Genomic DNA, 10500 nt, shown 5'->3' with positions numbered 1-10500 from the left:
TGGTAACAGCGACAGCTCACGTCCTAAAGTGTTTTGCACATGGTTAAGGCACTTTAACTCCAACAAATAAGCGCTTCTAAATTATTATCACCAACAAATCATGACTTATATTATATGACTTATCTTCAACTCCATATAAGAGGTATTTCAAGCTGCAGCTTCAGCTTACGGCCATACCAGCCTGGATGCGCCCGATCTCATCTGATCTCGGAAGCTAAGCAGGGTCGGGCCTGGTTAGTACTTGGATGGGAGACCGCCTGGGAATACCAGGTGCTGTAAGCTTTTTCAACCAGCAGAGAGCGCTCTCGCTTAATCTACCTACACATATTTCAACGTGGTAAAAGCGACAGCTCATGTCCTAAAGTGTTTTGCACATGGTTAAGGCACTTTAACTCCAACAAATAAAACCAACAAATCAATGACTTATATTCTATGACTTATCTTCAACTCCATATAAGAGGTATTTCAAGCTGCAGCTTCTGCTTACGGCCATACCAGCCTGGATGCGCCCGATCTCGTCTGATCTCGAAAGCTAAGCAGGGTCGGGCCTGGTTAGTACTTGGATGGGAGACCGCTTGGGAATACCAGGTGCTGTAAGCTTTTTCAACCAGCAGAGAACGCTCTTGCTTAATCTACCCACACATATTTCAACGTGGTAACAGCGACAGCTCACGTCCTAAAGTGTTTTGCACATAGTTAAGGCACCTTAACTCCAACAAATAAGCGCTTCTAAATTATTATCACCAACAAATCAATGACATATATTCTATGACTTATCTTCAACTCCATATAAGATGTATTTCAAGCTGCAGCTTCTGCTTACGGCCATACCAGCCTGGATGCGCCTGATCTCATCTGATCTCGGAAGCTAAGCAGGGTCGGGCCTGGTTAGTACTTGGATGGGAGACCGCCTGGGAATACCAGGTGCTGTAAGCTTTTTCAACCAGCAGAGAGCGCTCTCGCTTAATCTACCCACACATATTTCAACGTGGTAACAGCGACAGCTCACGTCCTAAAGTGTTTTGCACATGGTTAAGGCACTTTAACTCCAACAAATAAGCGCTTCTAAATTATTATCACCAACAAATCAATGACTTATATTATATGACTTATCTTCAACTCCATATAAGAGGTATTTCAAGCTGCAGCTTCAGCTTACGGCCATACCAGCCTGGATGCGCCCGATCTCGTCTGATCTCGGAAGCTAAGCAGGGTCGGGCCTGGTTAGTACTTGGATGGGAGACCGACTGGGAATACCAGGTGCTGTAAGCTTTTTCAACCAGCAGAGAGCGCTCTCGCTTAATCTACCCACACATATTTCAACGTGGTAACAGCGACAGCTCACGTCCTAAAGTGTTTTGCACATGGTTAAGGCACTTTAACTCCAACAAATAAAAACAACAAATCAATGACTTATATTCTATGACTTATCTTCAACTCCATATAAGAGGTATTTCAAGCTGCAGCTTCTGCTTACGGCCATACCAGCCTGGATGCGCCCGATCTCGTCTGATCTCGGAAGCTAAGCAGGGTCGGGCCTGGTTAGTACTTGGATGGGAGACCGCCTGGGAATACCAGGTGCTGTAAGCTTTTTCAACCAGCAGAGAGCGCTCTCGCTTAATCTACCCACACAAATTTCAACGTGGTAACAGCGACAGCTCACGTCCTAAAGTGTTTTGCACATGGTTAAGGCACTTTAACTCCAACAAATAAGCGCTTCTAAATTATTATCACCAACAAATCATGACTTATATTATATGACTTATCTTCAACTCCATATAAGAGGTATTTCAAGCTGCAGCTTCAGCTTACGGCCATACCAGCCTGGATGCGCCCGATCTCATCTGATCTCGGAAGCTAAGCAGGGTCGGGCCTGGTTAGTACTTGGATGGGAGACCGCCTGGGAATACCAGGTGCTGTAAGCTTTTTCAACCAGCAGAGAGCGCTCTCGCTTAATCTAACTACACATATTTCAACGTGGTAAAAGCGACAGCTCACGTCCTAAAGTGTTTTGCACATGGTTAAGGCACTTTAACTCCAACAAATAAAACCAACAAATCAATGACTTATATTCTATGACTTATCTTCAACTCCATATAAGAGGTATTTCAAGCTGCAGCTTCTGCTTACGGCCATACCAGCCTGGATACGCCCGATCTCGTCTGATCTCGGAAGCTAAGCAGGGTCGGGCCTGGTTAGTACTTGGATGGGAGACCGCTTGGGAATACCAGGTGCTGTAAGCTTTTTCAACCAGCAGAGAACGCTCTTGCTTAATCTACCCACACATATTTCAACGTGGTAACAGCGACAGCTCACGTCCTAAAGTGTTTTGCACATAGTTAAGGCACCTTAACTCCAACAAATAAGCGCTTCTAAATTATTATCACCAACAAATCAATGACATATATTCTATGACTTATCTTCAACTCCATATAAGATGTATTTCAAGCTGCAGCTTCTGCTTACGGCCATACCAGCCTGGATGCGCCTGATCTCGTCTGATCTCGGAAGCTAAGCAGGGTCGGCCCTGTTTAGTACTTCGATGGGAGACTGCCTGGGAATACCAGGTGCTGAAAAAGCTTTTTCAACCAGCAGAGAACGCTCTCGCTTAATCTACCCACACATATTTCAACGTGGTAACAGCGACAGCTCACGTCCTAAAGTGTTTTGCACATGGTTACTCCAACAAATAAAACCAACAAATCAATGACTTATATTCTATGACTTATCTTCAACTCCATATAAGAGGTATTTCAAGCTGCAGCTTCTGCTTACGGCCATACCAGCCTGGATGCGCCCGATCTCATCTGATCTCGGAAGCTAAGCAGGGTCGGGCCTGGTTAGTACTTGGATGGGAGACCGCCGGGGAATACCAGGTGCTGTAAGCTTTTTCAACCAGCAGAGAACGCTCTTGCTTAATCTACCCACACATATTTCAACGTGGTAACAGCGACAGCTCACGTCCTAAAGTGTTTTGCACATGGTTAAGGCACTTTAACTCCAACAAATAAGCGCTTCTAAATTATTATCACCAACAAATCATGACTTATATTATATGACTTATCTTCAACTCCATATAAGAAGTATTTCAAGCTGCAGCTTCTGCTTACGGCCATACCAGCCTGGATGCGCCCGATCTCGTCTGATCTCGGAAGCTAAGCAGGGTCGGGCCTGGTTAGTACTTGGATGGGAGACCGCCTGGGAATACCAGGTGCTGTAAGCTTTTTCAACCAGCAGAGAGCGCTCTCGCTTAATCTACCTACACATATTTCAACGTGGTAACAGCGACAGCTCACGTCCTAAAGTGTTTTGCACATGGTTAAGGCACTTTAACTCCAACAAATAAAACCAACAAATCAATGACTTATATTCTATGACTTATCTTCAACTCCATATAAGAGGTATTTCAAGCTGCAGCTTCTGCTTACGGCCATACCAGCCTGGATGCGCCCGATCTCGTCTGATCTCGGAAGCTAAGCAGGGTCGGGCCTGGTTAGTACTTGGATGGGAGACCGCTTGGGAATACCAGGTGCTGTAAGCTTTTTCAACCAGCAGAGAACGCTCTTGCTTAATCTACCCACACATATTTCAACGTGGTAACAGCGACAGCTCACGTCCTAAAGTGTTTTGCACATAATTAAGGCACCTTAACTCCAACAAATAAGCGCTTCTAAATTATTATCACCAACAAATCAATGACATATATTCTATGACTTATCTTCAACTCCATATAAGATGTATTTCAAGCTGCAGCTTCTGCTTACGGCCATACCAGCCTGGATGCGCCTGATCTCGTCTGATCTCGGAAGCTAAGCAGGGTCGGGCCTGGTTAGTACTTCGATGGGAGACTGCCTGGGAATACCAGGTGCTGAAAAAGCTTTTTCAACCAGCAGAGAACGCTCTCGCTTAATCTACCCACACATATTTCAACGTGGTAACAGCGACCGCTCACGTCCTAAAGTGTTTTGCACATGGTTACTCCAACAAATAAAACCAACAAATCAATGACTTATATTCTATGACTTATCTTCAACTCCATATAAGAGGTATTTCAAGCTGCAGCTTCTGCTTACGGCCATACCAGCCTGGATGCGCCCGATCTCATCTGATCTCGGAAGCTAAGCAGGGTCGGGCCTGGTTAGTACTTGGATGGGAGACCGCCGGGGAATACCAGGTGCTGTAAGCTTTTTCAACCAGCAGAGAACGCTCTTGCTTAATCTACCCACACATATTTCAACGTGGTAACAGCGACAGCTCACGTCCTAAAGTGTTTTGCACATGGTTAAGGCACTTTAACTCCAACAAATAAGCGCTTCTAAATTATTATCACCAACAAATCATGACTTATATTATATGACTTATCTTCAACTCCATATAAGAAGTATTTCAAGCTGCAGCTTCTGCTTACGGCCATACCAGCCTGGATGCGCCCGATCTCGTCTGATCTCGGAAGCTAAGCAGGGTCGGGCCTGGTTAGTACTTGGATGGGAGACCGCCTGGGAATACCAGGTGCTGTAAGCTTTTTCAACCAGCAGAGAGCGCTCTCGCTTAATCTACCTACACATATTTCAACGTGGTAACAGCGACAGCTCACGTCCTAAAGTGTTTTGCACATGGTTAAGGCACTTTAACTCCAACAAATAAAACCAACAAATCAATGACTTATATTCTATGACTTATCTTCAACTCCATATAAGAGGTATTTCAAGCTGCAGCTTCTGCTTACGGCCATACCAGCCTGGATGCGCCCGATCTCGTCTGATCTCGGAAGCTAAGCAGGGTCGGGCCTGGTTAGTACTTGGATGGGAGACCGCTTGGGAATACCAGGTGCTGTAAGCTTTTTCAACCAGCAGAGAACGCTCTTGCTTAATCTACCCACACATATTTCAACGTGGTAACAGCGACAGCTCACGTCCTAAAGTGTTTTGCACATAATTAAGGCACCTTAACTCCAACAAATAAGCGCTTCTAAATTATTATCACCAACAAATCAATGACTTATATTATATGACTTATCTTCAACTCCATATAAGAGGTATTTCAAGCTGCAGCTTCTGCTTAGGGCCATACCAGCCTGGATGCGCCCGAACTCGTCTGATCTCGGAAGCTAAGCAGGGTCGGGCCTGGTTAGTACTTGGATGGGAGACCGCCTGGGAATACCAGGTGCTGTAAGCTTTTTCAACCAGCAGAGAACGCTCTCGCTTAATCTACAGCACCTGGAATACCAGGTGCTGTAAGCTTTTTCAACCAGCAGAGAACGCTCTCGCTTAATCTAGCCACACATATTTCAACGCGGTAACAGCGACAGCTCACGTCCTAAAGTGTTTTGCACATGGTTAAGGCACTTTAACTCCAACAAATAAAACCAACAGATCAATGACTTATATTCTATGTTTATCTTCAACTCCATATAAGAGGTATTTCAAGCTGCAGCTTCTGCTTACGGCCATACCAGCCTGGATGCGCCCGGTCTCGTCTGATCTCGGAAGCTAAGCAGGGTCGGGCCTGGTTAGTACTTGGATGGGAGACCGCCTGGGAATACCAGGTGCTGTAAGCTTTTTCAACCTGCAGAGAGCGCTCTCGCTTAATCTACCCACACATATTTCAACGTGGTAACAGCGACAGCTCACGTCCTAAAGTGTTTTGCACATGGTTAAGGCACTTTAACTCCAACAAATAAAACCAACAGATCAATGACTTATATTCTATGACTTATCTTCAACTCCATATAAGAGGTATTTCAAGCTGCAGCTTCTGCTTACGGCCATACCAGCCTGGATGCGCCCGATCTCGTCTGATCTCGGAAGCTAAGCAGGGTCGGGCCTGGTTAGTACTTGGATGGGAGACCGCCTGGGAATACCAGGTGCTGTAAGCTTTTTCAACCTGCAGAGAGCGCTCTCGCTTAATCTACCCACACATATTTCAACGTGGTAACAGCGACAGCTCACGTCCTAAAGTGTTTTGCACATGGTTAAGGCACTTTAACTCCAACAAATAAGCGCTTCTAAATTATTATCACCAACAAATCAATGACTTGTATTATATACTTATCTTCAACTCCATATAAGAAGTATTTCAAGCTGCAGCTTCAGCTTACGGCCATACCAGCCTGGATGCGCCCGATCTCGTCTGATCTCGGAAACTAAGCAGGATCGGGCCTGGTTAGTACTTGGATGGGAGACCGCCTGGGAATACCAGGTGCTGTAAGCTTTTTCAACCAGCAGAGAGCGCTCTCGCTTAATCTAGCCACACATATTTCAACGTGGTAACAGCGACAGCTCACGTCCTAAAGTGTTTTGCACATGGTTAAGGCACTTTAACTCCAACAAATAAGCGCTTCTAAATTATTATCACCAACAAATCAATGACTTATATTATATGACTTATCTTCAACTCCATATAAGAGGTATTTCAAGCTGCAGCTTCTGCTTAGGGCCATACCAGCCTGGATGCGCCCGAACTCGTCTGATCTCGGAAGCTAAGCAGGGTCGGGCCTGGTTAGTACTTGGATGGGAGACCGCCTGGGAATACCAGGTGCTGTAAGCTTTTTCAACCAGCAGAGAACGCTCTCGCTTAATCTACAGCACCTGGAATACCAGGTGCTGTAAGCTTTTTCAACCAGCAGAGAACGCTCTCGCTTAATCTAGCCACACATATTTCAACGCGGTAACAGCGACAGCTCACGTCCTAAAGTGTTTTGCACATGGTTAAGGCACTTTAACTCCAACAAATAAAACCAACAGATCAATGACTTATATTCTATGTTTATCTTCAACTCCATATAAGAGGTATTTCAAGCTGCAGCTTCTGCTTACGGCCATACCAGCCTGGATGCGCCCGGTCTCGTCTGATCTCGGAAGCTAAGCAGGGTCGGGCCTGGTTAGTACTTGGATGGGAGACCGCCTGGGAATACCAGGTGCTGTAAGCTTTTTCAACCTGCAGAGAGCGCTCTCGCTTAATCTACCCACACATATTTCAACGTGGTAACAGCGACAGCTCACGTCCTAAAGTGTTTTGCACATGGTTAAGGCACTTTAACTCCAACAAATAAAACCAACAGATCAATGACTTATATTCTATGACTTATCTTCAACTCCATATAAGAGGTATTTCAAGCTGCAGCTTCTGCTTACGGCCATACCAGCCTGGATGCGCCCGATCTCGTCTGATCTCGGAAGCTAAGCAGGGTCGGGCCTGGTTAGTACTTGGATGGGAGACCGCCTGGGAATACCAGGTGCTGTAAGCTTTTTCAACCTGCAGAGAGCGCTCTCGCTTAATCTACCCACACATATTTCAACGTGGTAACAGCGACAGCTCACGTCCTAAAGTGTTTTGCACATGGTTAAGACACTTTAACTCCAACAAATAAGCGCTTCTAAATTATTATCACCAACAAATCAATGACTTGTATTATATACTTATCTTCAACTCCATATAAGAAGTATTTCAAGCTGCAGCTTCAGCTTACGGCCATACCAGCCTGGATGCGCCCGATCTCGTCTGATCTCGGAAACTAAGCAGGATCGGGCCTGGTTAGTACTTGGATGGGAGACCGCCTGGGAATACCAGGTGCTGTAAGCTTTTTCAACCAGCAGAGAGCGCTCTCGCTTAATCTACCCACACATATTTCAACGTGGTAACAGCGACAGCTCACGTCCTAAAGTGTTTTCCACATGGTTAAGGCACTTTAACTCCAACAAATAAAACCAACAGATCAATGACTTATATTCTATGACTTATCTTCAACTCCATATAAGAGGTATTTCAAGCTGCAGCTTCTGCTTACGGCCATACCAGCCTGGATGCGCCCGATCTCGTCTGATCTCGGAAGCTAAGCAGGGTCGGGCCTGGTTAGTACTTGGATGGGAGACCGCCTGGGAATACCAGGTGCTGTAAGTTTTTTCAACCTGCAGAGAGCGGTCTTGCTTAATCTACCCACACATATTTCAACGTGGTAACAGCGACAGCTCCCGTCCTAAAGTGTTTTGCACATGGTTAAGGCACTTTAACTCCAACAAATAAAACCAACAAATCAATGACTTATATTATATGACTTATCTTCAACTCCATATAAGAGGTATTTCAAGCTGCAGCTTCTGCTTAGGGCCATACCAGCCTGGATGCGCCCGAACTCGTCTGATCTCGGAAGCTAAGCAGGGTCGGGCCTGGTTAGTACTTGGATGGGAGACCGCCTGGGAATACCAGGTGCTGTAAGCTTTTTCAACCAGCAGAGAGGACTCTCGCTTAATCTACCCACACATATTTCAACGTGGTAACAGCGACAGCTCCCGTCCTAAAGTGTTTTGCACATGGTTAAGGCACTTTAACTCCAACAAATAAAACCAACAAATCAATGACTTATATGCTATGACTTATCTTCAACTCCATATAAGAGGTATTTCAAGCTGCAGCTTCTGCTTACGGCCATACCAGCCTTGATGCGCCCGATCTCGTCTGATCTTGGAAGCTAAGCAGGGTAGGGCCTGGTTAGTACTTGGATGGGAGACCGCCTGGGAATACCAGGTGCTGTAAGCTTTTTCAACCAGCAGAGAACGCTCTCGCTTAATCTAGCCACACATATTTCAACGTGGTAACAGCGACAGCTCACGTACTAAAGTGTTTTGCACATGGTTAAGGCACTTTAACTCCAACAAATAAGCGCTTCTAAATTATTATCACCAACAAATCAATGACTTATATTATATGACTTATCTTCAACTCCATATAAGAGGTATTTCAAGCTGCAGCTTCTGCTTAGGGCCATACCAGCCTGGATGCGCCCGAACTCGTCTGATCTCGGAAGCTAAGCAGGGTCGGGCCTGGTTAGTACTTGGATGGGAGACCGCCTGGGAATACCAGGTGCTGTAAGCTTTTTCAACCAGCAGAGAACGCTCTCCTTTAATCTACAGCACCTGGAATACCAGGTGCTGTAAGCTTTTTCAACCAGCAGAGAACGCTCTCGCTTAATCTAGCCACACATATTTCAACGCGGTAACAGCGACAGCTCACGTCCTAAAGTGTTTTGCACATGGTTAAGGCACTTTAACTCCAACAAATAAAACCAACAGATCAATGACTTATATTCTATGTTTATCTTCAACTCCATATAAGAGGTATTTCAAGCTGCAGCTTCTGCTTACGGCCATACCAGCCTGGATGCGCCCGGTCTCGTCTAATCTCGGAAGCTAAGCAGGGTCGGGCCTGGTTAGTACTTGGATGGGAGACCGCCTTGGAATACCAGGTGCTGTAAGCTTTTTCAACCTGCAGAGAGCGCTCTCGCTTAATCTACCCACACATATTTCAACGTGGTAACAGCGACAGCTCACGTCCTAAAGTGTTTTGCACATGGTTAAGGCACTTTAACTCCAACAAATAAAACCAACAGATCAATGACTTATATTCTATGACTTATCTTCAACTCCATATAAGAGGTATTTCAAGCTGCAGCTTCTGCTTACGGCCATACCAGCCTGGATGCGCCCGATCTCGTCTGATCTCGGAAGCTAAGCAGGGTCGGGCCTGGTTAGTACTTGGATGGGAGACCGCCTGGGAATACCAGGTGCTGTAAGCTTTTTCAACCTGCAGAGAGCGCTCTCGCTTAATCTACCCACACATATTTCAACGTGGTAACAGCGACAGCTCACGTCCTAAAGTGTTTTGCACATGGTTAAGGCACTTTAACTCCAACAAATAAGCGCTTCTAAATTATTATCACCAACAAATCAATGACTTGTATTATATACTTATCTTCAACTCCATATAAGAAGTATTTCAAGCTGGAGCTTCAGCTTACGGCCATACCAGCCTGGATGCGCCCGATCTCGTCTGATCTCGGAAGCTAAGCAGGATCGGGCCTGGTTAGTACTTGGATTGGAGACCGCCTGGGAATACCAGGTGCTGTAAGCTTTTTCAACCAGCAGAGAGCGCTCTCGCTTAATCTACCCACACATATTTCAACGTGGTAACAGCGACAGCTCACGTCCTAAAGTGTTTTCCACATGGTTAAGGCACTTTAACTCCAACAAATAAAACCAACAGATCAATGACTTATATTCTATGACTTATCTTCAACTCCATATAAGAGGTATTTCAAGCTGCAGCTTCTGCTTTCGGCCATACCAGCCTGGATGCTCCCGATCTCGTCTGATCTCGGAAGCTAAGCAGGGTTGGGCCTGGTTAGTACTTGGATGGGAGACCGCCTGGGAATACCAGGTGCTGTAAGTTTTTTCAACCTGCAGAGAGCGGTCTCGCTTAATCTACCCACACATATTTCAACGTGGTAACAGCGACAGCTCCCGTCCTAAAGTGTTTTGCACATGGTTAAGGCACTTTAACTCCAACAAATAAAACCAACAAATCAATGACTTATATGCTATGACTTATCTTCAACTCCATATAAGAGGTATTTCAAGCTGCAGCTTCTGCTTACGGCCATACCAGCCTTGATGCGCCCGATCTCGTCTGATCTTGGAAGCTAAGCAGGGTAGGGCCTGGTTAGTA

At 45.6% G+C, this 10500-nt stretch overlaps 30 non-coding genes and 2 pseudogenes across 30 annotated transcripts in view; all 32 read left to right on the top strand.

The window, feature by feature from the left end:
- Nucleotides 1-163: 163 nt before the first annotated feature.
- LOC133438029 (5S ribosomal RNA) lies at nt 164-282 on the top strand. The gene has a single exon (XR_009781216.1). It is a non-coding gene; the product is annotated as a 5S ribosomal RNA (ribosomal RNA).
- A 199-nt stretch (nt 283-481) lies between these two features.
- On the top strand, nt 482-600 carry LOC133437832 (5S ribosomal RNA). Its single transcript, XR_009781032.1, has one exon. It is a non-coding gene; the product is annotated as a 5S ribosomal RNA (ribosomal RNA).
- Nucleotides 601-817: 217 nt separating this feature from the next.
- Nucleotides 818-936, top strand: LOC133438045 (5S ribosomal RNA). The gene has a single exon (XR_009781231.1). It is a non-coding gene; the product is annotated as a 5S ribosomal RNA (ribosomal RNA).
- Nucleotides 937-1153: 217 nt separating this feature from the next.
- Nucleotides 1154-1272, top strand: LOC133437787 (5S ribosomal RNA). The gene has a single exon (XR_009780989.1). It is a non-coding gene; the product is annotated as a 5S ribosomal RNA (ribosomal RNA).
- Nucleotides 1273-1471: 199 nt separating this feature from the next.
- On the top strand, nt 1472-1590 carry LOC133438037 (5S ribosomal RNA). The gene has a single exon (XR_009781224.1). It is a non-coding gene; the product is annotated as a 5S ribosomal RNA (ribosomal RNA).
- Nucleotides 1591-1806: 216 nt separating this feature from the next.
- LOC133437995 (5S ribosomal RNA) lies at nt 1807-1925 on the top strand. The gene has a single exon (XR_009781190.1). It is a non-coding gene; the product is annotated as a 5S ribosomal RNA (ribosomal RNA).
- A 199-nt stretch (nt 1926-2124) lies between these two features.
- LOC133437763 (5S ribosomal RNA) lies at nt 2125-2243 on the top strand. Its single transcript, XR_009780967.1, has one exon. It is a non-coding gene; the product is annotated as a 5S ribosomal RNA (ribosomal RNA).
- A 217-nt stretch (nt 2244-2460) lies between these two features.
- On the top strand, nt 2461-2579 carry LOC133438019 (5S ribosomal RNA; annotated as a pseudogene).
- Nucleotides 2580-2769: 190 nt separating this feature from the next.
- LOC133437768 (5S ribosomal RNA) lies at nt 2770-2888 on the top strand. The gene has a single exon (XR_009780971.1). It is a non-coding gene; the product is annotated as a 5S ribosomal RNA (ribosomal RNA).
- A 216-nt stretch (nt 2889-3104) lies between these two features.
- Nucleotides 3105-3223, top strand: LOC133438036 (5S ribosomal RNA). The gene has a single exon (XR_009781223.1). It is a non-coding gene; the product is annotated as a 5S ribosomal RNA (ribosomal RNA).
- A 199-nt stretch (nt 3224-3422) lies between these two features.
- On the top strand, nt 3423-3541 carry LOC133438043 (5S ribosomal RNA). Its single transcript, XR_009781229.1, has one exon. It is a non-coding gene; the product is annotated as a 5S ribosomal RNA (ribosomal RNA).
- Nucleotides 3542-3758: 217 nt separating this feature from the next.
- Nucleotides 3759-3877, top strand: LOC133438018 (5S ribosomal RNA; annotated as a pseudogene).
- A 190-nt stretch (nt 3878-4067) lies between these two features.
- Nucleotides 4068-4186, top strand: LOC133437767 (5S ribosomal RNA). Its single transcript, XR_009780970.1, has one exon. It is a non-coding gene; the product is annotated as a 5S ribosomal RNA (ribosomal RNA).
- Nucleotides 4187-4402: 216 nt separating this feature from the next.
- LOC133438035 (5S ribosomal RNA) lies at nt 4403-4521 on the top strand. The gene has a single exon (XR_009781222.1). It is a non-coding gene; the product is annotated as a 5S ribosomal RNA (ribosomal RNA).
- A 199-nt stretch (nt 4522-4720) lies between these two features.
- On the top strand, nt 4721-4839 carry LOC133438041 (5S ribosomal RNA). The gene has a single exon (XR_009781228.1). It is a non-coding gene; the product is annotated as a 5S ribosomal RNA (ribosomal RNA).
- Nucleotides 4840-5056: 217 nt separating this feature from the next.
- Nucleotides 5057-5175, top strand: LOC133437925 (5S ribosomal RNA). The gene has a single exon (XR_009781123.1). It is a non-coding gene; the product is annotated as a 5S ribosomal RNA (ribosomal RNA).
- Nucleotides 5176-5438: 263 nt separating this feature from the next.
- Nucleotides 5439-5557, top strand: LOC133437805 (5S ribosomal RNA). The gene has a single exon (XR_009781007.1). It is a non-coding gene; the product is annotated as a 5S ribosomal RNA (ribosomal RNA).
- Nucleotides 5558-5756: 199 nt separating this feature from the next.
- LOC133438034 (5S ribosomal RNA) lies at nt 5757-5875 on the top strand. Its single transcript, XR_009781221.1, has one exon. It is a non-coding gene; the product is annotated as a 5S ribosomal RNA (ribosomal RNA).
- Nucleotides 5876-6091: 216 nt separating this feature from the next.
- LOC133437842 (5S ribosomal RNA) lies at nt 6092-6210 on the top strand. The gene has a single exon (XR_009781042.1). It is a non-coding gene; the product is annotated as a 5S ribosomal RNA (ribosomal RNA).
- Nucleotides 6211-6427: 217 nt separating this feature from the next.
- Nucleotides 6428-6546, top strand: LOC133437924 (5S ribosomal RNA). The gene has a single exon (XR_009781122.1). It is a non-coding gene; the product is annotated as a 5S ribosomal RNA (ribosomal RNA).
- A 263-nt stretch (nt 6547-6809) lies between these two features.
- Nucleotides 6810-6928, top strand: LOC133437804 (5S ribosomal RNA). Its single transcript, XR_009781006.1, has one exon. It is a non-coding gene; the product is annotated as a 5S ribosomal RNA (ribosomal RNA).
- A 199-nt stretch (nt 6929-7127) lies between these two features.
- LOC133438033 (5S ribosomal RNA) lies at nt 7128-7246 on the top strand. The gene has a single exon (XR_009781220.1). It is a non-coding gene; the product is annotated as a 5S ribosomal RNA (ribosomal RNA).
- Nucleotides 7247-7462: 216 nt separating this feature from the next.
- On the top strand, nt 7463-7581 carry LOC133437841 (5S ribosomal RNA). The gene has a single exon (XR_009781041.1). It is a non-coding gene; the product is annotated as a 5S ribosomal RNA (ribosomal RNA).
- Nucleotides 7582-7780: 199 nt separating this feature from the next.
- Nucleotides 7781-7899, top strand: LOC133437784 (5S ribosomal RNA). Its single transcript, XR_009780986.1, has one exon. It is a non-coding gene; the product is annotated as a 5S ribosomal RNA (ribosomal RNA).
- A 199-nt stretch (nt 7900-8098) lies between these two features.
- LOC133437923 (5S ribosomal RNA) lies at nt 8099-8217 on the top strand. The gene has a single exon (XR_009781121.1). It is a non-coding gene; the product is annotated as a 5S ribosomal RNA (ribosomal RNA).
- A 199-nt stretch (nt 8218-8416) lies between these two features.
- LOC133437871 (5S ribosomal RNA) lies at nt 8417-8535 on the top strand. Its single transcript, XR_009781069.1, has one exon. It is a non-coding gene; the product is annotated as a 5S ribosomal RNA (ribosomal RNA).
- A 217-nt stretch (nt 8536-8752) lies between these two features.
- On the top strand, nt 8753-8871 carry LOC133437922 (5S ribosomal RNA). Its single transcript, XR_009781120.1, has one exon. It is a non-coding gene; the product is annotated as a 5S ribosomal RNA (ribosomal RNA).
- A 263-nt stretch (nt 8872-9134) lies between these two features.
- Nucleotides 9135-9253, top strand: LOC133437976 (5S ribosomal RNA). The gene has a single exon (XR_009781171.1). It is a non-coding gene; the product is annotated as a 5S ribosomal RNA (ribosomal RNA).
- Nucleotides 9254-9452: 199 nt separating this feature from the next.
- LOC133438032 (5S ribosomal RNA) lies at nt 9453-9571 on the top strand. The gene has a single exon (XR_009781219.1). It is a non-coding gene; the product is annotated as a 5S ribosomal RNA (ribosomal RNA).
- A 216-nt stretch (nt 9572-9787) lies between these two features.
- Nucleotides 9788-9906, top strand: LOC133437893 (5S ribosomal RNA). The gene has a single exon (XR_009781091.1). It is a non-coding gene; the product is annotated as a 5S ribosomal RNA (ribosomal RNA).
- A 199-nt stretch (nt 9907-10105) lies between these two features.
- LOC133437847 (5S ribosomal RNA) lies at nt 10106-10224 on the top strand. Its single transcript, XR_009781047.1, has one exon. It is a non-coding gene; the product is annotated as a 5S ribosomal RNA (ribosomal RNA).
- Nucleotides 10225-10423: 199 nt separating this feature from the next.
- The window catches only part of LOC133437869 (5S ribosomal RNA), a 119-nt gene continuing 42 nt past the window's right edge, over nt 10424-10500 (top strand). Inside the window, exon 1 of the ribosomal RNA XR_009781068.1 lies at nt 10424-10500. This exon is cut by the window's right edge and continues 42 nt beyond it. This is a non-coding gene — a ribosomal RNA (5S ribosomal RNA).

The sequence above is a fragment of the Cololabis saira genome, unplaced genomic scaffold (assembly GCF_033807715.1).
Source record: "Cololabis saira isolate AMF1-May2022 unplaced genomic scaffold, fColSai1.1 scf100, whole genome shotgun sequence".
NCBI classification, from domain to species: Eukaryota; Metazoa; Chordata; class Actinopteri; order Beloniformes; family Belonidae; genus Cololabis; species Cololabis saira.
This window is presented reverse-complemented; position numbering and strand designations above follow the sequence as displayed.